Raw genomic sequence first — 22385 nt, 5'->3', positions numbered from 1 at the left:
TGGTGTTGGCTTGGAGTTCATAGGAGAATACTGGAAAAGTTTAGGGACAGCTAGTTTGAGTCAGCCCTTGTAGTTGTTTCTGTTTGTCACCATCATTCATTGCGTCATTCATTCCATTATTCTTCTACTTCCAGTATTGAGACATACTTTGTATGTTTTTTTTGCATACTATTTACCTCTACTGTAAGTCCAAAAGGTATTTAAGCCATATATTGGAAGCCATAGACATGACCTAGGAAAGGCGACTGCAATAGGTTAAGTCAAGTTCTGCCATCTACCAACCAACCAGCACTGTTACAGCATCAGCTCACATGGGAACACAAAATAGAACTTATATTTACCTGTGATTTATTTTCTTTTTGGATGAAAATTTGTCCTTAAATATCAGAAGAACTTGGATGTCTATAAAGTTGTTAATAAAGGTCATCAGACCTTGACAGTGACAAGGACAACACATAAAGCCTATGATCTTAGCTGCTGCAGATAAAGCATGCACGTTAAAAAGAAACTGATGGTGCGTGATGTTGGGTGTTCCCATTAACAATTAATACAAAAGTAACAAACCCCTCTACAACAAAGAGCACGCTTGGCAAGACTTAATCCCCTAGAAGGACAGAACTTATTATTGCTACATATCTGAGCAATGTATCCCTCTCCAGTCTCCTGCATCTGCTACCAAAGCTACACTGGTACAGGGTCAGGACAACTTATTTTAGTGCCCAAGGCAAACTGTGCCCCTAACCCCACTGTGAGCCAATTTTCCCAGAAGAAGGTGGCGGTTTACAGTCCTAGCCATATATAACTGGCTTTCTTGTGCCACCAATACGTCTACATTTGTTGATGCTTTAAAGTTGTTCTCCTATATGGAACCACCAGAAACCCAACGGTATGAAATGGAAAACCCTATAACATATGTATATAGAGACTGGTCCCTGCAATTGCTTGTAACTTAATGGATACTGACACCAGAAACAGAGCATATAACTGAACAGTATAAAATGAAGTAACTAATAACAGATATGAAAGAATGCATTGGTGATATGGTTACCAGGAATCAATGTGCTGTATTGCCTTTTCCTTTTCATTAGTTGTTAGGGGTCCTCTCATCTGTTGGTGAGTTGCTATACTTGTTACATGCCACTACTGATATGTGCTTTGTATGTTTTTCCTGTTACTGCCTTTGTGTCATACTATATTTTTCTACAGTTAGTCCTGGGGGTATCTGAGTACTGGGAGCCACAAACAGAAACCAGGAAAGGTGACTGCTATAGGTAAAGCCCATTTCTGCCACTTAGTGACAAGCTAGCATTGTTTGAGTGAGTACCTTGTCCTGGACCCTCTAATTCCCCGCAATCAGAATAAAGACGATTGTATGTTCTTGACTAGTCTACACCAAGTAATATCTTTCATCAATGATGGCTGACAGCTTTTCAAGTATAAACGCTTCATCTCCTCAACAAAATACCAGAGAGTGTCACAAAACAGATTTTATTGCAAAAGAAGTGATGGACTGTAATAAAATTCCAAGAAATCTGGCTGAAATCTGGCAATTTCAGGGGTCTGCCATTAATATCCCAAATGGATACTTAAAGTTCAAGATGTATAAGAAATGAAAACTTGAAAGGTGGAAGACAGATAACTCTTGAAGACAAACTATGAAATTCTTCAAGGGTGCTGACATTTGAGGAATGGATTTGTGTGGCAGGTGAAGGGTTTACACTAAATGGTTTTAACAGGAGACGGCAGCTATTCATAAGACAAGACACTAAATATCTACTTAACTGAAAAGACAGATTAGGATACGTCAATGCATTTAATAAGCTTTGGAAATTTCAATTATTAGTACTAAATGTAGAATACAGAACTGACATGAATGCATAGGAGCTGAGAAATGTCAACTACATATTGCAAAAATATGGATGCATAAACCTATGATTATAAGGGAAATCAATAAAATACATGTCAGAAGTTGACATAGATGGTGGGCTGTAGGCATAGACTGCAACTAATGTACAGTCTCTACAGCTCTTTAATCTGTTCATACTTCTACTTATTACATTCAAGCCTTCCAGTACTTATCAGCTGCTGTATGCTCCAGAGGAAGTTGTGTAGTCTTATCCGTCAGACATGATGCTCTCTGCTGACACCTCTGTCTGTGTCAGGAACTGTCCAGTGCATGAGCAAATCCCCATAGCAAACTTGTCCTGTTCTGGGCAGTTCCTGACATGAACAGATTTGGCAGCAGAAAGCACTGTGGTCGGACTTGAGAAATACATTACTTCCTCCATGGGATTTAGCAGCTGAAGTACTTGATTTTTCTTTTTTTTTTTTTTTTTATAGTACTAAGTTACAAATCTGCATACCTTTTTGGTAACAGTTGTTCTGAAAAAATAAATTATGTCTGCTGGTGACCATGATTTTGGCAGGATCCACAGTCAATCTACCAGAGTTTCCAAACGACTTTATTGCTAACCAATTTTTAATACTGAAGAATTCAAGAGCTCTAAAAGAGGGTTGAAGAAAATAATAGGGTTCGCAGCACAAGACCTCCCTCAATGTCAGCTTCTGTTAGGTTGGAGGGGTTTTCTGAGATGTTAAAGGGGTATTCCAGGCAAAAACTTTTTTATATATATATATCAACTGGCTCCAGAAAGTTAAACAGATTTGTAAATGACTTTAATATTGGTGACTTCTCCTTAGACGCACAGCAGCCCAGCCAGTTGACTGAAGGGCCCATTGTACTTTGGCAATCACTGCGGCTTTGTCACTGTTTATCAGGCACAGCTCCATACATTTTGTAGTGGCTGTGCCTGGAATTGCAGCTTACCTCAGCTTAGTGTAAATCAAGTCAACGGAATTGAACTACCACATCAGACATATCTGCTGCAAAATGTCTGGAGCTGTGACTGGTAAATAATGAAGAGGCTGTGGATGCTCCAGTGCTTTGGCCCCTTCAATGCAGCGGTCAGACCCCACGGATATTATATTAATAGTATAAATATAATCATGAAAAACAGATATACAGCTTTGCTTACACAGGCATTTTTGTTATTCCATCAGCAATTTCGGTGTTTTCTATAGCAAGAATAGTACAGTTCGCTAAAACTAAAATACTTAATCCAACATAAATCTTTAAGTCAATAGCGCGTGTCATGATTTGTCAAGATCTATTTGAAAATATATCTAACATAGCAGTCATGACTCTCTTATTTCTTTCAGTCAAAAGTTGTGGACAAAAGAATATGATTTTTCTCCAAACAAAAAGATTTTTCCATTAAATAGAAATGACAACTCCATCATCTATTACATTTGCTTCATCCTAATCTGATTAATCTGCTGTCGGCCAAAAATCCCAGCACGGTCTGTTAAAATGCTCTACGCTGTCACACAAAACCAGCAGTGGATATAAAAGTCACCCTTTCAAGGTATTTTGGAGCAGACTCAAAAATGTTTTCCTGTTAATTTCAAAATAGTGATTTCAGACAATGAGAACAGGGACTCATTTAGAGCTATTACTTGCCCGAGCCAAAAAATCCCAATGCATCAGCTGGAGACATAGACGTCACTGGAACTTGTAAAACAAACAACTGGTTTTTAACTGGTTCCATTTTAAGGGTTCCTTAATGGTTCGTTTCAGGGACAAGGAACGGAGCAGCTCATATTAATGACCCAGAAAATAAATTATCATAAAAACGAGATGGTGAGGACACTTCAGTCATTCTGTAATAACCGAAAGGTGGATGAAATGTCTTTCTGGGAATTGGTGCTTGCAGGACTCAAAGTATAGAATCAGACCAGCTCCTAAGTCTTCTCTTCAGTTAGTTCCCAGCAACAAGGGGACCCTAGCAAGGAAGTTTTGCCAAATGTACTTAAAGGATCTGACCCTCAGGAATGTACCCATGGGGAATGGCTGAGCAATGGTTGAAGTAGGTTAAAGACAATTAAAGATCAGCTGAGACTGTATTCAAGTGTAAGCCAAAGTCTGGAGTCATATTTAGGTATCAAGCCAAGTTCATGGGACACAAGCAGATAAATGTGGCCAAGTCAAAGTCAACAGTCAAGGAAGAAAGCTGCAGTCACTGAAACTCTTTGAATCTATTAGGAGGAAGGGAGAACAATAACAGAAAAGAAATAGAAGAGGTACACCTGAATTAAAGAACTACAAAGCCTTGGAGGGACAAAAGCTTGGAGGGAATAAAAAGTTCTAAAAAGACACAATTCCTTAGCCACCTCCCCAACTATCTCATGAGCATGCATGCTCGGAACAGTAGATTACTGCCGTGGGTACATGGAATGAGCTGCAGCCAGACACATCTGGCAGCCCTGATCTCCTACAGAAATAACAGATCATGCTCAATATGATTGTTTCACTTGATAGCAGAGGATAAGACATAGTATTTCTTAATACACATCAGACTTAACACAATCCCTTTAAGCAAACCATTAGATATGAAGAAATCACCTGCCCATATGTCCTATTAGGGACTACGATTGTCATTTATAGAAAGTGGCTTCCTTTCTGGCAGCTGTAAGACTAATTTCTGGCTAGTTAAAGGTGTACTGCGCCGCTATACATGTTATCCCCTATTTATGTTATCTGGATGCTGGGGACCCCCACGAACTTCGCCGCGGCACCCAAGCAATTTGGTACTAGCCATCACACCCCTCCCATAGACATGAATGGAGGGGGCGTGGCATGACGTCCCAATCACGAAAGCCCCAGGCCAGAGATCGCCGGGGGGGGCCCAGCAGCCGGAGCCCAGGCTTTCTCCCCCCTCTCCTGCACATGGCAGTAGCTCTGAACCCCGCCCCAAACTTCCTGTTTTCCAACCTGTTCTGTCTCTTACTAGTAATGGAATTCCCCTAATAACATGCAGTGAACAGTAGATTGCCGAGGATCAAGACATCTAGTGGCCAAGACCACACAGCTGATTATGTTTGGTGAATTGGATGATTTTAAAATACACTGCTCAAAAAAATTAAAGGGAACACTAAGAAAACACATCCTAGAACTGAATGAATGAACTAATCGTATGAAATACTTTCATCTTTACATAGTTGAATGTGCTGACAACAAAATCACACAAAAATTATCAATGGAAATCAAATGTATCAACCCATGGAGGTCTGGATATGGAGTCACACTCAAAATCAAAGTGGAAAACCACATTACAGGCGGATCCAACTTTATGTAATGTCCTTAAAACGAGTCAAAGTGAGGCTCAGTAGTGTGTGTGGCCTCCACATGCCCGTATGACCTCCCTACAATGCCTGGGCATGCTCCTGATGAGGTGGCGGATGGTCTCCTGAGGGATGTCCTCCCAGACCTGGACTAAAGCATCCACCAACTCCTGGACAGTCTGTGGAGCAACGTGGCGTTGATGGATGGAGCAAGACATGATGTCCCAGATGTACTCAATCGGATTCAGGTCTGGGGAACGGGTGGGCCAGTTCATAGCATCAATGCCTTCCTCTTGCAGGAACTGCTGACACACTCCAGCCACATGAGGTCTAGCATTGTCTTGCATTAGGGAGGAACCCAGGGCTAACCGAACCAGCATATGGTCTCACAAGGGGTCTGAGGATCTCATCTCGATACCTAGTGGCAGTCAGGCTACCTCTGGCAAGCACATGGAGAACTGTGCGGGCCCCCCCCAAAGAAATGCCACTCCACACTGTTACTGACCCACTGCCAAACCGGTCATGCTGGAGGATGTTGCAGGCAGCAGAACATTCTCCACGGTGTCTCCAGACTCTGTCACGTTTGTCACATTTGCTCTGTGAACCTGCTTTCATCTGTGAAGAGCAGAGGGCGCCAGTGGTGAATTTGCCAATCTTGGTGTTCTCTTGCAAATGCTAAACATCCTGCACGGTGTTGGGCTGTAAGCACAACCCCCACCTGTGGAGTCAGGCCCTCATACCACCCTCATGGAGTCTGTTTCTGACCATTTGAATGCACATTTGTGGCCTGCTGAAGGTCATTTTTCAGGGTTCTGGCAGAGTTCCTCCTTGCACAAAGGTGGAGGTAGCGGTCCTGCTGCTGGGTTGTTGGCCTCCTCCACATCTCCTGATGTACTGGCCTGTCTCCTGGTAATGCCTCCATGCTCTGGACTCTAAGCTGACAGGCACAGCAAACCTTCTTGCCACAGCTTGTATTTATGTGCCATTGTGGATGAGCTGCACTACCTGAGCCACTTGTGTGGGTTGTATACTTCATCTCATGCTACCACTAGAGTGAAAGCACCGTCAGCATTCAAATGTGAACAAAACATCAGCCAGGAAGCATAGGAACTGAGAAGTGGTCTGTGGTCACCACCTGCAGAACCACTTCTTTATTTGGGGTGTCTTGCTAATTGCCTAAAATTTCCACCTGTTGTCTGTTCCCTTTGCACAACCGCATGCTAAATTGATTGTCAATCAGTGTTCTTCCTGAGTGAACAGTGTGATTTCACAGAAGTGTGATTGACTTGGAGTTACATTGTGTTGTTTAAGTGTTCCCTTTATTTTTTTCAGCAGGGTATTTTAAGAATCACACAGGCTATTAAATAGAGGAAAGTTGGAATTGACAGTAATAAATTAAAACCAGGACAACAAGTCAAGCATACAATTCAGTTCATCTGTTATTTCCCTTTAAGGCTTTACTCAGCTCTATGAATTTCATTTGAAGACAAACAAAATGGATGAAAAAAAGTTATTTGAAAAAAAAAAAAAAGACTTAATAGGTAGAAGTTGTATTCTGTTTCTTTGTAGCTGTTCCACTCGGCTGAAGACAACTTTAATTATATGTATTTAAGGTAAAACGCTGGACGCCTTCCTATATTACTAGTTAATGGTGACTTTAATGTCTATGAATGATACATATTGTCCAGTTCTCTGTGAATGGATTGTCTGCAGTGTAACACTGCACTGCCAGTGATAAGCAAGGTCCACGGCAGGGTTATTTCTCTGCACTAAACCTGCAGGTGCACAAACAATGTGGTTTTAAGCCTGAAACAAATTATTGAACAGAACTGAGCACGATGAGGACAACACACAACAACCATAATATGTACATATAAAAAAATGGGTATGTATAAATGTATAGAACAAAACATAAGCACAATGCTGAGGGAAAAAGAGTGTCAGTCAATGGTCTTCGAAGCGAAATGTGAAACACTATATCCAGAAGGAGGAAGCTAGGTCAACATTAGCGTGTGCACAGTCTGGAACATCAGTGATAAGCAAAGGAATTTGTGTATTTCCATAAATGAACAAATGAAAAGAAAATTCAGCGTGTATATACACAAGAGTAGGGAAGCATCGCTACATATTCCAAATATAGTGGGATACAAGCTCCAAGAGCTGAACCGAACCCTAAATTGCAGATACAATTAAGGAAAAGCAGAAATTCTAAGTTATGGTGTCATTATTGGTCCAATGTGCACAAGCAATGGTTTAAAATTTCAGTCAGGTTAGAAAAAGACTCTATAGAAGGGTCAAAACGCTGCTTGTGCATCTTGTACCAATACAGACGCCATAACTTTCTTTCTCTGGAGTTCTGTTTTTTCCTAATTGGATCTGCAAATTAAAACATGTGACGAAAGGTTAAAGGGAACCTGTCAGATGGTGGGAGCTGGTATCGGAACTATAACTCACTTTAAAACAAATGGGCGTGTCAGAGATATCATAGTTTAAAAAAGCCATCAGGGCCTGGGCAACTTGTCATTGAAGCGGTCACCGTGGCTGCCCCCTCACCCTGAAATCTCTAAGAAATTCATCTCTCCCTATACTTGGGGAGCAGACACAGAGACAGCCTTCATTCACTACTTACCCCAACTATGATTTGTGTGAAACACCAAGTTCCAGTTTGCAGCCCCTTCCTTTATCTAGTAGAAAACTGAAGTACAAACAAGTCCCTACCATACAGGAGAAGCTGACAGCAGAATATAAGCACTGCTTCCAGCAGTCTGCATTCTGTCCTATGAGTATCCTCAGGACATGACAAGCAATCTGACTGTAAAAAAGCTGTAAGACTTTCCCTTTTCATATATCCTATTAGAGCACATGGAGATAACAGATGTGGGGGCCACCTACTAGGGACCAGAGCAGAGATGTCTACATAAAAATAGTCACAGCCTCACTCAGGTATTACAGGGTATAAAAGTCCATCTAAAAGTCCATCTAAAAGTCCAGCATGTTGTATAGCATTTTCTGTGCAGTGGCTGCTGCAGGGGAAACATATGCCTGGCAGCAGCTTTCCTTATCAATCACAACTGATCAATGGGATTGTGAGAAGACAGTTTGGTGACAAAGTGTTGATTATATATGGTGATATTTAAACATATGTAATTACATATGATAATAGAAATGCTGATATAAATTTATATTTATCAATATATCCAAGATTTAACAATTCACAGCAGGTCACCAGATGCAGACACAATTTATTAAAGTCATTGTGTAAACGTTAAAGGCAATTTCAATGACACAGTGACAAATATTTGGACTCGAGAAGGATGTTTTCCATCAGCCTCTATATTCACCAAGTTTTTCCATTCATCAATAATAAAAACCAAAGCAAAGAAAAGTGTAATAAAGAGGTTAGATTAAGTAAAAACACGTTTCTTGGATGACTTTTACACTATGGCAACAGCTGGGACTGGGAAATCCAAGTTTTACTAGACCACAGGGCTTACAATCACAGACATTTGTGTTAACAGCCGTGGTCTAGTGATTCCTCATCTCGGTTTACGCTCATTGATAACATGACTAGAGAAGATCTGCACAGAGACTGGGTTCTTGTATTTGCAAAATAATTTACAGGGACTTTATCAGTCTTCTATATCTATGGTTTGTAGGAACATCACAAATTTCTGCACAAGCCCCTGGTTTGCACAAAAATGTGTGACTTTTTGTTGTTTTACTTGGCTGTACCCCTTTAAAGCAAGTGGGCTTCTTATGGCATAAAATGGGGCGTGGCCACTGTAGAAGCCTGGACTGCACTAGAAAGCTAGGGTATATTGTAGCTGAAATCTATGCTGTCTTGGAGTTGAAGTGCTCTTGGAGTTACAGACTCTTATGATTCGGCCAAATCAAATGGCTGCTTGATTTTAGTAACATCAGTGTGTGAATTGCTGCTCATAGTAGTTCCCCCTATATACCTGTAAGATGTAACAGTATTTTTAAAGGCTGAGCATTATAGTGTAAAACAGAAGCGTTAATTTTTACTATGAGTTAGTGCTGGGCAGTATACCAGTATGAACCGGATACCGTTTTTTTTTTCTCCCACGGTATGGATTTTTGCCCATACCGCTATACCGCTCGGGCCCCTCCCCCACTCTCCGAATCAATAAAAAAAATTAAACTTAACCGTAATGGGGGTGGTCCGGGCCATCCCTCCATCCTGTAGTGTCCGGCGGCATTCCGGGTGGAGGGTGAACCGGTCCAGGCTGTCCTTCTTCTCCGGGGGTCCTCTTCTCCACTCCGGGCAGGCTCCAGCCTAGTACGCTGCATAGACGCCGCTACACCGTGATGTCAGGTGCGTCGCTGCGCACGGACATCACTGCACAGCGGCGTCTATGCATTACTGCCCGGAGTGGAGAAGAGGACCCGCGGAGAAGAAGGACAGCCCGGACCGGTTCACCCTCCACCCGGAATGCCGCCGGACACTACAGGAAGGATGGATGGCCAGGACCACCCTCCCCGGACGGTCCCTGCAGCAACTGGGAAGGTGAGTCAGGGTTCTTGGATGGACAGGGGTCTGTATAATATACTATACCTACAGTAGGCCCTCCAGCTGTTGAGGCCCTCCAGCTGTTGCAAAACTACAACTCCCAGCATGTCCGGACAGCCAACGGCTGTCCGGGCATGCTGGGAGTAGTAGTTTTGCAACAGCTGGAGGCACCCCTAGTTGGGAAACACTGACCTATACTATACACTACTATATAATCAAACATGCTGGGAGTTGTAGTTTTGCAACAGCTGGAGGCTGTATGGTTGTTTGTTACATCTATTTAAAAGGGTACTCCACTGCCCTAGTGTTCAGATCATTTAGTTCCAAAAGCCCATTTAGTTCCCCTACGCCACCTCAATGCAAGCCTCAATGTAAAAAAAAAAATACTGTGAAATATCTTGATACTTTAGAAAAATACCGTGATACTCATTTTTGGTCATATCGCCCAGCACTACTATGAGTGTGCAAATATACAAAAAAGCTCTGTACGACTTGTGGGTTGCGTAGATTATGAGCAGTGAATGTGTGGATGGATGCAGTCAGCTGTAAGTGCACACACATATATGTAATAAGAAAACAGAGCAACACAATGGCATTGTAGATGTCCTTTCTAACAGCATTGTTTAGACATTACTAAAAGTACAGTCTGGTGGCATTACTGAGGAGTATAGTTTGGCTGCATTACAAAGGTGTAGTGTCTGGAGACATTAATAGGGTTACAGTTTAGCAACATTGCTAAGGGGTGCAGTCTGGTACCATTATTTAAGCGTACAGTCTGGCAGCACCGCTAGAGACTACAGTTTGGCAATATTGCTTCAGTGTACAATCTGAGGTATTACTAAGGTCTACAGTCTATAAGCATTACTGGGGACCATGGTCTGGCAGCATTACTAAGGTGTACGTTCTGTAAGCATTAGTGGGGACTAAAGTGTGGTTGCATTACTAAGGTGTACAGTCTGGCTGCTAAGGTGTAGTGTCTGGAGACATTAAAGGGGTTATCCAGGAAAAAAACTTTTTTTTTTTATATATCAACTGGCTCCAGAAAGTTAAACAGATTTGTAAATGAATACTAGTAACAAAGAAAAGGGGTCCGGCAACTCACAGTAAGACGCTAGCTGGATGCGACATAATAATAAATACCAGGGGAAAAAAGCAGTCGGGTAAGAAAGAAACAGAGACTTACAACCCAATTTTCTAAGTAAATGAGGGCCATATTCTTCGTGCAGATGTTGCCTTCCTGCCAACCACTGAGCCATCATGCTGCCTCATGTGTGCTGTATACTAGCATTGTTTAGGTGTAGCACAGTATTTGGCTTTGCCATTTATGTACCGTATTTTTGCTTTTTTATTTCACATGAGAACTGGCTATGTCAATTGTAATTCACCTTTTTATTTTTGAACTCAAAATCTGTAACATATGTGGACACCTTTTAAAAGCCGTAAATCTTGTTTCATCTAACCGAGATCCCTTATTTAGAGGTGAAAATATGCATCCTGTTCTTATTTCGTCTCGTCTCCAGGAACTGCACAAATTATATTCTTAATTCATGTATAACATGCAAAACAAAAAAAAAGCAACATAAACATTTCCAATCAAAGAGATTACTCAACAAAGAAGTTACACAAAGTAAATGCGAGATAAAAGTAAGAGAGGTTGAGGGTGGGTTGTTCTTTGTTTAAGTACATGCCCAAACCAAGCATCAAGAATCTGACGTTGAATACTTGGCAAGTGTTGAATTATGGAGCAAGTATTTATAAATGTAAAGAGAGACAAGGAATGTAGCTTAAAGCCGACTTAGATGTGATGAATTATTACTTGACAAAAATATGTCTTTGCTTTGGGAATATAGAGGTTAGAAAAAAGAATGGTACTGAGCCCTCTTAAGTCGGTTTCATGTCTTGAGTGTGAAGAGCATCTGAATTGCATCATCATGCTACTGATAATGCTGCTATCAGTCTGTTCTGTAAGGTTCCCCCCCCCCCCCCCCCCATAACTTTAAATATTTGTGTGCAAAATGTCTGGTAAAAAAAAAAAAAGCAAAAAAAAACAAAAAAACAATAATACATCAGTAAACATGACATAGCAGCAAAATGAATAAATAAATAAAAAAAAGCACTATTATAATAATACCCTATTATGATAAACAAAATACTGTAATAATTAAAAATCCAAGTTTAGTTTCTATGAATGTTTAATGTCTATGACAAATACTTTTCAACAAATCATAACAAGAACAGCAACTAGAATGTACATCTAAATAATGCTGCCAGAGACTTTATAGCTAAATTATACCACCAGAGACTGCACACCTAAGTAATGCCACCACAGACTACACCTTTAGCCTGTACGTCTAAATAATATTGCTAGAGACTGTACACATAAATAATGTCACCATAGTCTGTAGACCGAAATAATGTTGACGTACAACAAAATAATACCACCAGACAGGTCACCAGACTGTTCACCTATATAATGACACTAGAAACTGTACACTAAATAACAGCGCCACAGACTACATGTAAATAATGCCGCCAGAGACTGTACACCTTAATATTACCGCCAGAGAGTATACTCATAAATTAATCACCAGGCTATACACCTTAATAATGTTACCAGACTGTACACCTAAATGTCACCAGGCTGTAGATCGAAATAATTTGACCAGCCTCGACAGGTTGGGCCCTTCAGTATAAGGTGTATGGGAACCTTAAAGGGGAAATCCGGGGAACTAAAAACGTAGCTCATCCTTTACCTCTTACCAACCTATTTATTTGTCTAAATATCATTCATTAGCTATATAGAGCAGTTTCCCTCTTCCAGCTGTCACTTACATGCAGGAAGTGAAAGAAAGACATAATTATCAGTTGAACCTTGTCTTTGTGCAAAGCCCTCACTGAGACTAGCCCCCACCCTCCTGGAAGACAAATACCATGTGATTTCGGTCATCTGGCTTCACAGCCACACATCCCCCTCCCCTTCCTGTGTGAGGATCTTGCTGAGAGAGAAACAGCCCTATGTTTCATCAGCACATAATGCAGCTCTTTTCTTGCTATAGATCTAATCACTGACTGCTGCCATTCAGAGCATAGGATGATTTATTGCTGGGGGGAGGATAGTTTAAAAGAAAAGACATGTACAGTTTACAACAACACAACATGCACACAGACAGTAAAAGCAATTGGCTGGCAGTCATTAGACAAAGCTTCACTGACTGCTGGGAGTTGTAGTCTGGGCAGCAAGCAAGGAAAAAGAATATTCAGGAGAGAACAGGGGCCAACGGAGCTGGCAAAATTACACGGATAACTACAGGGGAAACAGAACAGGTATTATGGTGACTTTTGGGGCATTTTTATTTTTCTTAAAGGGGTACTCCACTGGAAAACATTTTCTTTTAAATGAACTGGTGCCAGAAAGTTATACAGATTTGTAAATAACTTCTATTAACCCCTTGGTGATCGAGCCCATTTTGACCCTAAGGACCAGAGCATTTTTTGCACATCTGACCACTGTCATTTTAAGCATTAATAACTTGCGAATTTGTACTTGTACTTACGAATTTGATTCCGAGATAGTTTTTTCATGACATATTCTACTTTATGTTAGTTGTATATTTTCGTCGATACTTGCATAATTTCTTGGTTAAAAATTCAAAAATTTCATGACACGTGAAAATTTTGCATTTTTATAACTTTCAAGCTCTCTGCTTGTAAGGAAAATAAGACATACCAAAGAAATTATATATTGATTCACATATACAATATGTCTACTTTATGTTGACATCATAAAGTTGACATGTTTTTACTTTAAGACATCAGAGGGCTTCAAAGTTCAGCATCAATTTTCCAATTTTTCAAGTAAATTTCAAAATCAGATTTTTTTAGGGGCCAGTTCAGTTTTGAAGTGAATTGGAGGGTCCTTATGTTAGAAATACCCCATAATGTACCACATTATGAAAACTGCACCCCTCAACGTATTGTATTCAAAATGACATTCAGAAAGTTTGTTAACCCTTTAGGTGTTTCACAGGAATAGCAGCAAAGTGGAGGCGAAAATGCATAATCTAAATTTTTTACACTAACATGTTCTTGTAGACCCATATTTTCTATTTTTACAAGGGGTAAAAGGAGGAAAAGCCCCCCAAAATGTGTAACCCAATTTCTCTAGAGTAAGGAAATATATCATATGTGGATGTAAAGTGATCTGCGGGTGCACTAGAGGGCTCAGAAGGGAAGGAGTGACATTGGGCATTTGGAAAGCGAATTTTGCTGAAATGGTTTTTGCGGGGCATGTCTTTAGGAAGCCCCCATGGTGCCAGAACAGTGAAAAACACCCCACATGGCAAACTATTTGGGAAACTAAGTGTAAACGACAGTGTAAAGGTGTAGAGTATATGTAGTGTTTTACTCTTTATTTAGGGTTAATGCAGTGTTTTTAGGGTACATTCACCAGGGCGGGGGTTTACAGTGAGTATCCCGCTGCAGCGGAAAATTTGCAGCATCTCAAACTTGAAGCGGAAATCTTGCTGTAAACCCCTGCCCATGTTAATGTACCCTGTACACTCACGTGGGGGGGAGACTACAACTGTAGCCCTCCAGATGTTGCAAAACTTCAACTCCAAGCATGCCCAGACTCCCCAGGCATGTTGAACTACAACTCCCAGCATGCCTGGACAGTCTCAGCATGCTTTGAATTGACATCTGGAGCGTTACAGTTTAGACACCATTTCTATAAACAGTGCCCTTCCAGATGTTGCAAAACTACAACTCCCAGCATGCTGAGACTGTCCAGGCATGCTGGGAGTTGTAGTTCTGCAACATCTGAAGGGCCAGATGTTACAGAACTACAACTCCCAGCATGCCCGGACTGTCTGGGCATGCTGAGAGTTGTAGTTTAGCAACATCAGGAACGACAGTGGTCTCCAAACTGTGGCCCTCCAGATGTTGGAAAACTACAACTCCCAGCATGCCCAGACAGCAAAAGGCTGTCTGGGCATCCTGGAAGTTGCAGTTCTGAAACTCCTAGATACAGGTGTGAAAATCACTTTACGGCGATCTTCACAGCTGCATCTGCCACCGCCGGCACTTGCCTGCCGCCTGCCTCCTGTCAATCGCCGGTCCTGGTCCCTGGTCAGTCCTGACCGGCCAATCGCAGGGGATAGGAGGAGGTGGCACCACTGCCACCTCGCTCCTATCCTTCAGGGACAGCTCTGATCATCCCTATTTTTCGGGCTATCGGGTCATCAGAGACCTGATCAGCCCAGAATCGCCGCAAATCGCCAATCTGAACTGATCTCAGGACCCCCCCTTCAGGCATTTGCACGGGATGCCTGCTGAATGATTTCAGCAGGCATCCCGGTCTGATCCTTGTCCGGCTAGCGGCGGGGATCGAAATTCCCACGGGCGTACAGGTACGCCCTTGGTCCTTAAGTATCAGGGCGCAAGGACGTACAAATACGCCAGTGGTCCCCAACAGGTTAAAAAATCCCAATCCTTTCAGTACTTATCAGCTGCTATACACTACAGTGGAGGTTCTTTTCTTTTTGAATTTCCTTTCTGTGTGACAACATGCTCTCTGCTGACACCTCTGTCCATTTTAGGAATTTAGGAGTAGGAGCAAATCCCCATAGCAAACCGATCCTGCTCTGGACAGTTCCTGACATGGACAGAGGTGTCAGCAGAGAGCATGTTGTCAGACAGAAAGGAAATTCAAAAAGTAAAGAACTTCCTCTGTAGTATACATTATCTAAAAAGGACTGGAAGGATTGAGATTTTTTTTATAGAAGTAATTTACAAATCTGTTTAACTTTCTGGCATCAGTTGATTTAAAAGACATTGTTTTCCAGTGGAGTACCCCTTTAACCTCCCTGGAGCACCCCTTTAAGGGTGCTTTCCCATGCAACAATAATAGTGAGGCAAAGAACTGCATGTAATTTCTGTTGCAACAACCGATGCATTTTATTTCCAAAAGCAAAATGCTGTAAAGTAGAGAAGTGACATGATGGTTTGGCAAACTAACACTATATAGATATTGTTTTATTTGTCAAAGTGCAGCTAATTTATTAGACCCTCTGACAGACTAAAGAAGTGTGAAATAAAATGAAAAGCAATATAAAGTAGAGAATAAATGGAGCAAAGGGATTTTCAGGCTGTCAAGTTTAAGCGGTAACAGCTGGTGCTTCACAAATATTTTACGGTTTCGAAAGAAAATGGTCTCAAAATAAATTCTTCTCTACAGAGTTGAGATTATAGCAAAGACTGTCCTACACACAGGAGTATGTGCTGCTCATAAAATACTCCTCTGAGCTGGTGTGGAAGGGGCTGCAAGAGAATAAAATGATATACAAATTCCATGTTTCGATAAAGGAAGGTGAAGAAATGGGAGGAAAATTAGGGTCATACAAGCGATGCAGCACTCATATCAGACACTCATTTTCTTCCCATTTTTGCAGCCAGCACCCTAGGGTATGCGGACAGGGTCCTCAAGCTGTATACTGCGAACGTATCACATAACCTTGGGTTGTGCCTATCCTAACAGCTCAACCCGCAAAGGTCAGTATAGCACCAGTGGCATGGTGGCAGGTCAATACCACCTTGCAGTATTTCTTTTTTTCATGTTATGGCAAAGAGAGTTAAGAGTTCAGTGAATCTCACGGTAGAAGGTCTGGTTGGGAGCCCTGAAGAGAAGGTCAGACACTGGTAAACCAGCACAGATGTCCTCACACCTGGTGCCTCTGACTCTATGGATAATTTTAATTACTCTAGGTTGGGTGTTGCTTACTTTGAGTACATTGGTTCCAGCAAAATCCATGCAGGTGCCTTATGAAATGAACTATGAAGACAGGGCTTTGCAGAGCTTCTCCAAAACTTTTCTTTGTGCTTCGCAGCTTTCTTTAAAGTTTAATAGACTCCGCAGACTGACATTATTAACTTGGAAACAATGGTCAGGAAGCAAATACAGTAGAATATTTTCCATTTTTACAAGAGTTACAGACTGTATTATAGTCTAGAACTGCAGTCACAATTCTACAGGCTTCACAGCGGAGATCTCCTAGTATTCCTTAAAGGAGTACTGCAGTTTCAGACACTTAGGATAGGGGATAAGTGTCTGATCGCAGGGGGTCCAACCGCAGGGACCCCCGCAATCTCCCGTACGGGGACCCGGCATTGCCGTGGCTCTGCCTGGCAAATATGCGTGTAGTCGACCTCACTGAGGTCGACGACATGCCCCCTCCATACAGCTCTATGGGAGAGGCTGGAATGCACGAACACTGCATCTCAGCCTCTCCCAGGGAGATACATGGAAGGGGCGTGTCGGCAGAGCCTGGACCCCATAAAGGAGATCGCGGGGGTCCCAGCGTTCGGACCTCCCGCAATCAGACACTTATGACCTATCCTGCGGAGTGGCACAACCGCCACTTGTGGACATCAGGCCCTCATACCACCCTCAAGGAGTCTGTTTCTGACCGTTTGAGTGGACACATGCACATTTGTGGCCTGCTGGAGGTCATTTTGCAGGGCTCTGGCAGTGCTTCTCCTGGCACAAGGGCAGAGGTAGCAGTCCTGCTGCTGGGTTGTTGCCCTCCTACGGCCTCCTCCACGTCTCCTGATGTACTGGCCTGCCTCCTGGTAGCGCCTCCATGCTCTGGACACAATGCTGACAGACGCAGCAAACCTTGTTGCCACAGCTTGCATTGATGTGCCATCCTGGATGAGCTGCACTACCTGAGCCACTTGTGTGGGTTGTAGACTCCGTCTCATGCTACCACTAAAGTGAAAGCACTGCCAGCATTCAAAAGTGACCAAAACATCAGCCAGGAAGCATAGGAACTGAGAAGTGGTCTGTGGGCACCACCTGCAGAACCACTCCTTTATTGGGGGTATCTTGCTAATTGCCTATAGTTTCCACCTGTTGTCTGTTTCATTTGCACAACAGCATGTGAAATTGATTGTCAATCAGTGTTGCTTCCTGAGTGGACAGTGTGATTTCACAGAAGTGTCATTGACTTGGAGTTACATTGTAATGTTTAAGTGTTCCCTTTATTTTTTTGAGCAGTGTAGTTATTCTTCTGCCTTCAAAGCATTGCTTGTTGACTCTGTTCCTTCACAGGAGATACACATTTCTGCTCTTCATTTGTCAACTGTCTTCAAAGCCAAACAGCAGAATGGTGAGTGCAGCTCTGAAGTACAGTAGAGCTATGTAGCTAAGGATTAGTAAAGGATAAGTAATACAATCAATACTGAACTTTCAATTCAAGACCTAGGCCCCTCCCATTAAACTTTAAATCTCTTATGCAGATAAGCAATTTAACTTGAAGTTTAACAAGCACGTGTCTAAGAGTTGTACAACTAAATATTTGCTATTAGTGGCTACAGAACAAAGCTAAATCACATATGTAAGGATTAAATGCAGGTTCCTACATAGACTCAGGAGTTAGATACATAGCATGGTTTTCAGTGCTATGCTGTCTTCACAACTCCCATTAAAGTCAATGCTAAAAACAACCTGTAAAGCTGGATTTGGCTCCTCGATTACCTCTGGCTGCCCTAAGCGGGCATAAAAGGGCTCTGAATTTTGAGACAAGTGTGGGTCCCAGAGATTAGACCTGCATTTATAAGACAATATGGTATATCCTGTAGATATGGGATTGGAATTACTCTTTAACTTTAAAGTTTACCTGTCAATAAAAAATAATAATGGTTATAAAAATCTTTTGGCATGACCTAATCCCATAGACTTTCAATAAGAGTCTGTACTGGTCATGTGACAAAGAGCTAGGAGTGAAGGCACTGAGCATGCACACATGATAAGTCAGGTTCTGAACACTCAGACCCTGACTGATAAAAACTTTACATGTCTTTATAAAATATCTGTCATTGCAAGGGCTCAATTCCGATATAGCACCATCACAGGAGAAATACAACATTATACAATTGCCCCTGCCATAAATACGGTAAGCTGTATGGATCATGGACACGGCAGGTACTGTGGAGCAAGAACGTAGCTATACTCTCTGCTCTGACCAACAAACAGAGGACTGTTCCTAATGGGACTGAGGGGGTAATGGAGGGGGTATGGAGAGCTCCATAATGAGTGTGTAGACATATAGGTCATTCATGCTCCAATGGGAAAAAGATAAGCAAACTACCTTAATCCTCGCCAAAATTACCTTTTCTGCTCTATGGTAAAATGCAGCAGAAATTATGTGGAATTGGTGCTTATTTGATACAGAATTAGGATCCTCGTTGGAAATACCACTGTGTGAACAGATTCCCGTACACCCAATTTAAATCAATGGGAGTTTGTTTCAAAGTGGAATCTAAACTTGAAATCCTTTCAGGATTTCCTGAGGGTAAATGTTCTCTAAGAGCCTAAGAACATGACTGGAGATAGGTAACTCTTCCTTTATGGGAGAGATTCTGTGTTGGCAATTAATCCCAAGCCTTGTTCTAAAGCATTAACTTGCAAGGAAGCTCCAACTAATAGGTGTAACCAGAGAACAAGTTATTTGCATTATGAGAGAGTGGCTGTTTACATATTGTAATTGGGACATAAAAAATAAAGAATTATACCCCCTTTCCCCTACAAAGTTCACCACCAGTAGGGCCTTACACGCTCACAAAAGTTCCTTCCTTAGGACATGGAAAAAATGTGACTATATTAAAAAAATGTGATATGCACACGAATCAAGTGTTAATCTCTAAAACAGCTCTATATACTCTAGACACAGTCTCGGTATACATAGCCTGGCTGACCATCAAGACTTCACACTTTTTTTTTTTTGAGCCAAGACCAGATAATATACCTCTACAAATTACGTAATCCCAGCCAACGGCTCTGCCAGAAGGAGTTTACTTCAACAAGATTTTGTAATAAACTGATATTCCAATGGGGCTGTTAATGGTCTGACAGTAAATCGCACCACCCTGATATGAAATGTGAATACCAAGAGCAGACAAATGGAATATGATGTATCCAGAAAAGTAACACCCGAGAGACAAGGGGCACCGAGTGGAAGGAGTAGAATAGCCCAAACTTTACGTTAGGTTTCACCCCTCCTCCTTTTTCCAGAGCCTATTAAGGATTTATTATTTTCCCAAGTAAATTCCTCCTAAACCTGTAATTTAAGCACCATGAACGGTATCTGACCTCTATATGTGCAATATGCCAGACGTATGCGGAGATTAAATCTAGAATGGACAGATAATTTATATGGAGAAAGTGATACAATATGGCGACTTTTCAAGAGTCAGGGACATAAACCGATGTCTCCTGCATACATTACCTTCCATGGCTTGTCTAGCCGATGCTGGCAAAGTAAGTTACATAGGCCCTGTTCCAAGCTTTACACTGTATATTTAAAGCCAAAGTCTACATTTTTACAATCTTGTCATTTCTAGGCCCGGAATTCTCTGCTGATTAATTCTTAACACATCGGAGTTAGTGATCTGTTTTCCCAATACACAAATTGTAAATTCCCTGTATAGACACAAAGCTAAATAATAAACGCTGGTTATCTGCGGCATCCACTAGAAGGGGCTTAGGAGCTCATGGGATAATGGAATCGCAGAAAATTGATACTCTGTGTTTCGGTACGTTCATGAAAAATGGGTAAACGGAAGATTAAAAAAAAAACATGTAGAAATGAATACTCTGTGTGTCTTCTTGCAGTGTTCGGCATTTGTCTTTCTGTGCTGCACTGTTCCCTTTTATGCAGTTTCAGCTTTCCTGCTCTCACGTTTGTATGTATGTATGTATGTAGTCTTCTAATGCAACTTTCGTTTATCTACATTTTTATGTGAATATGTTTATCTAATTAAGATGTTTGCATTTTACTATGTTGTTTGGAACCTTCTATTTCTTTCTGTGCTAATCTATTGTTTTGGCCCAGCAGCTAATCTGTGTATTGATTGCTTTTGTTTAGAGTTACAAAAATGAAATGCACCCAAATAATTTATGTTGTGCATTGGAGAAATGATGGATGGTTTATGTGGGTTAAACATTTAGGGTTTAGCCAAGAGCCCCCTACAAAGCTATAGCAATCAAGTGCCCCTCAAATACAATTTGTTAACCTAACCCAAGTGTACCCTGGCTTTTCTGGTTTGAAAGGGTCCATGATCTTTTATGCCCACCACTGTATGTAACATTTATGTTTTTTTTCTTTTATCTTTTAAAACACATCAACAAACCAAATTGTCCATTTAACTGCCTTACCTAAAAACAGATGTGTAATGGACTCTGCAGAGCCTCAAACTACAAGAGTCCAGACAGGATGAAGGCTCCCCTGGCACTTACTGTCCTGGCTGAGGTTTTGTCATCTCAGAGGTGTTCCACTATCAGTATACTGGAGACTTCACTACACATTAGTAAGGAAAATGAACCTATATCCCTAGAGAAAATAACTAAGCTGTGAGGTCATTCCATAGAGAACTTTCCATTGCTCATTACTGGGCAGACAACTGCAGTTCAACTGATTTTTTCCCCTTCTTTTTATCATTCCTGGAACACTAGAACATAAAATCACAGTTGACATTTTGTGTGTAATTCTTCTTTGTCGATTTAGTCTTTGCTTTCTTTGTGCTGTGTAAACTTCATAAATATTGATAGTCTCTGTTTTATGTCAGAATATTTTGTACTTTGGACTATGTAACTTTAAATTTGTCATATTTAGAACAATTTGGTTTGAAGTCACAGCAGTGGCCTGTCTGACAAGGAGCTCTTAGGGAAAGGGTAATGGCAATATCAGGAGGTGTTTTCAAATGGTTTCCTGGGTGTTAGAACCACAGACTGGTGATTGGTGGATGGTGGTTCAGCAATGGCGGATGCCCTTTTGTTGTCTGTTATGATGGTTCACAATAGGTAGCTGAATTATGATCAAACACTCATTGTTAGCAATGTTCCTATATAATACTTGTTTACTGTGGATGGTTTCGGTCCCTAGCGCCCAATCTTTTTCCTCGGTTAGGTATGATCCCAATTTTCTCACACGCGTGAGGTAGAGATGTACCTGATCTCATCATCTTCGTCCAATCACAATATGCCAAGGTTTAATACTTTTTTACTCTGCTTGGTAGGAACCCAGGTGGTAAAATGTAAAAATAAAAAACAGGATTTACGAAGGTTTGTCCAGAGAGTGTCTTCAAAGTGTTAAGACACCTGGACTTGCTATTACTTAATTTTGATGACACAAATATTCCTTGAAGACAATACATTCTTACGTACTCAATGTAAACTGTAAAAAATTGACCCTATTACTCATAGACTCCATCACATCTGGTGGCAGGTAAGAGCCATTGATCATGATACATGACTAATCTTAGGTTTTGCTCTACGATGTAGCTACTAAGATTCTACTGTGGTTCCCATGTGACTCGCAGCTCCAGTTTGGAGAACACTTCCACATGTGTTATTGGGGAGTCCCTCAATGTAATTGCTCTGCTTGTTTTGTCAGGTTGTGTTCAAAAGAGATTAATCAGGAGAAAATAATAAATTAAAAATTAGCATCTAGGTTATAATTCTCTTTTCAAGCTTAAAATAAATAGTTTATACTCAACATATTCCAGTCTTGGACAAGTAATGTTGATTTAATGGTTGCTTTACTGTAATCCTCAAATAAATGGATGCAGATGGTAGACAGGAAAAGAGTGGAACAAACTGGGTATTTGAAAATAATGT

The 22385-nt window shown here is 41.3% G+C and overlaps 1 protein-coding gene across 7 annotated transcripts in view; it reads right to left on the bottom strand.

Annotated features, from left to right (window-relative positions):
* Positions 1-22385, bottom strand: part of RALGPS1 (Ral GEF with PH domain and SH3 binding motif 1) — a 409196-nt gene that overhangs the window by 156497 nt on the left and 230314 nt on the right. The window lies entirely within an intron of this gene.

This window comes from Hyla sarda, chromosome 9, assembly GCF_029499605.1.
Source record: "Hyla sarda isolate aHylSar1 chromosome 9, aHylSar1.hap1, whole genome shotgun sequence".
In the NCBI taxonomy this organism is placed as follows: Eukaryota; Metazoa; Chordata; class Amphibia; order Anura; family Hylidae; genus Hyla; species Hyla sarda.
This window is presented reverse-complemented; position numbering and strand designations above follow the sequence as displayed.